Genomic DNA, 3,343 nt, shown 5'->3' on the forward strand with positions numbered 1-3,343 from the left:
AAAGGAAGACATGGATAAAGTTGCTTACAAATTGGGCATCAAGATCTATAGAGATAGATCAAGGCGCCTGATGATACTTTCAAAGAACGCACACCTTGACATGTTTTTGAAGGAGTTCAAAATAGATCAGTCAAAGAAGGGGTTCTTACCTGAGTTGTATGGTATGAAGTTGAGTAAGACTCAAAGATTGACCACGGCAGAAGAAAGAGGAAGGACGAAGGTCGTCCCCTATGATCTTGTCATAGGCTCTATACGGTATGCCATGCTGAGTACCGCACCTGATGTGTGCCTTGCCACATCTCTGGCAAGAAGGTACAAAGGTGATCTAGGAATGGATCACCAGATAGCGGTCAAAATTATCCTTAGAGGAATAAGGAAATGTTTCTCGGTTATGGAGGTGATAAAGAGTTCGACATAAAGAGTTACGTCGATGCAAGCTTAACACCTATCCGGATAGCTCTGAGTAGAGATACTGGATACATACAATGGAGCAATAATTTGGAATAGCTCCAAGTGGAACGTGGTAGCTGTTGGGGAATGTAGTAATTTCAAAAAATTTCCTACGCACACGCAAGATCATGGTGATGCATAGCAACGAGAGGGGAGAGTATGATCTACGTACCCTTGTAGATCGACAACGGAAGCGTTAACTTGGTTGATGTAGTCGTACGTCTTCACGCCCCGACCGATCAAGCACCGAAACTACGGCACCTCCGAGTTCTAGCACACGTTCAGCTCGATGACGATCCCCGAACTCCGATCTAGCAAAGTGTCGGGGAAGAGTTCCGTCAGCACGACGGCGTGGTGACGATCTTGATGTACTACCGTCACAGGGCTTCGCCTAAGCACCGCTACAATATTATCGAGGACTATGGTGGAAGGGGGCACCGCACACGGCTAAGAATATGATCACGTGGATCAACTTGTGTCTATGGGGTGCCTCTTGCCTCCGTATATAAAGGATCCAAGGGGGGGGTGCGGCTGGCCCTAGTAGGAGGCGCGCAAGAGGAGTCCTACTCCTATCGGGAGTAGGACTCCCCTCCCTTTCCTTGTCCAAGTAGGAGAGGGGGAAGGAAGGGAGAGAGGAGAGGGGGGCGCCGCCCCTCCCTCCTTGTCCAATTCGTACTAGGGGGAGAGGGGGCGCGCGGCCTGCTCTGGCAGCCCCTCCTCTTCTCCACTTTAGGCCCATGAGGCCCATTAACCCCCCGGGGGGTTCCGGTAACCCCCCGGTGCTCCGGTTTTATCCGAAACTTCCCCGGAACACTTCCGGTGTCCGAATATAGCCGTCCAATATATCAATCTTTATGTCTCGACCATTTCGAGACTCCTCGTCATGTCCGTGATCACATCCGGGACTCCGAACTAACTTCGGTACATCAAAACTCATAAACTCATAATATAACTGTCATCGAAACCTTAAGCATGCGGACCCTATGGGTTCGAGAACAATGTAGACATGACCGAGACACGTCTCCGGTCAATAACCAATAGCGGAACCTGGATGCTCATATTGGCTCCTACATATTCCACGAAGATCTTTTATCGGTCAGACCGCATAACAACATACGTTGTTCCCTTTGTCATCGGTATGTTACTTGCCCGAGATTCGATCGTCGGTATCCAATACCTAGTTCAATCTCATTACCGGTAAGTCTCTTTACTCGTTCCGTAATACATCATATCACAACTAACTCATTATTTGCAATGCTTGCAAGGCTTATGTGATGTGCATTACCGAGAGGGCCCAGAGATACCTCTCCGACAATCGGAGTGACAAATCCTAATCTCGAAATACGCCAACCCAACATGTACCTTTGGAGACACCTGTAGAGCTCCTTTATAATCACCCAGTTACGTTGTGACGTTTGGTAGCACACAAAGTGTTCCTCCGGCAAACGGGAGTTGCATAATCTCATAGTCATAGGAACATGTATAAGTTATGAAGAAAGCAATAGCAACATACTAAACGATCGGGTGCTAAGCTAATGGAATGGGTCATGTCAATCAGATCATTCATCTAATGATGTGATCCTGTTAATCAAATGACAACTCTTTGTCCATGGTTAGGAAACATAACCATCTTTGATTAACAAGCTAGTCTAGTAGAGGCATACTAGTGACACTCTGTTTGTCTATGTATTCACACATGTATTATGTTTCCGGTTAATACAATTCTAGCATGAATAATAAACTTTTATCATGATATATAAGGAAATAAATAATAACTTTATTATTGCCTCTAGGGCATATTTCCTTCAGTCTCCCACTTGCACTAGAGTCAATAATCTAGATCACATCACCATGTGATTAACATCGATTGTTCACATCATCATGTGATTAACACCCATAGTTCACATCACCATGTGACCAACATCCAAAGGGTTTACTAGATTCAGTAATCTAGTTCACATCGCTATGTGATTAACACCCAAAGAGTACTAAGGTGTGATCATGTTTTGCTTGTGAGAGAATCTTAGTCAACGGGTCTGCCATATTCAGATCCGTATGTATTTTGCAAATATCTATGTCAACAATGCTCTGCACGGAGCTACTCTAGATAATTGCTCCCAGTTTCAATATGTATCCAGATTGAGACTTAAAGTTATCTAGATCAGTGTCAAAACTTGCATCGACGTAACTCTTTACGACGAACCTTTTGTCACCTCCATAATCGAGAAACATATCCTTATTCCACTAAGGATAATTTTGACCGCTGTCCAGTGATCTACTCCTAGATCACTATTGTACTCCCTTGCCAAAATCAGTGTAGGGTATACAATAGATCTGGTACACAGCATGGCATACTTTATAGAACCTATGGCTGATGAATGACTTTCATTCTCTTTCTATCTTCTGCCGTGGTCGGACTTTGAGTCTTACTCAATTTCATACCTTGTAACACAGGTAAGAACCCTTTCTCTGACTGTTCCATTTTGAACTACTTCAAAATCTTGTCAAGGTATGTACTCATTGAAAAACTTATCAAGCATCTTGATCTATCTCTACAGATCTTGATGCTCAATATGTAAGCAGCTTCACCGAGGTCTTTCATTGAAAAACTCTTATTCAAGTATCCCTTTATGCTATCCAGAAATTCTATATCATTTCCAATCAGTAATATGTCATCCACATATAATATCAGAAATGCTACAGAGCTCCCACTCACTTTCTTGTAAATACAGGCTTCTCCAAAGGTCTGTATAAAACCAAATGCTTTGATCACACTATCAAAGCGTTTATTCCAACTCCGAGAGGCTTGCACCAGTCCATAAATGGATCGCTGGAGCTTGCGCACTTTGTTAGCTCCCTTTGGATCGACAAAATCTTCCGGTTGCATCATATA

Source organism: Triticum urartu, chromosome 1A, assembly GCF_056163025.1.
Source record: "Triticum urartu cultivar PI428250 chromosome 1A, HENAU_Tu73, whole genome shotgun sequence".
Classification (NCBI taxonomy): domain Eukaryota; kingdom Viridiplantae; phylum Streptophyta; class Magnoliopsida; order Poales; family Poaceae; genus Triticum; species Triticum urartu.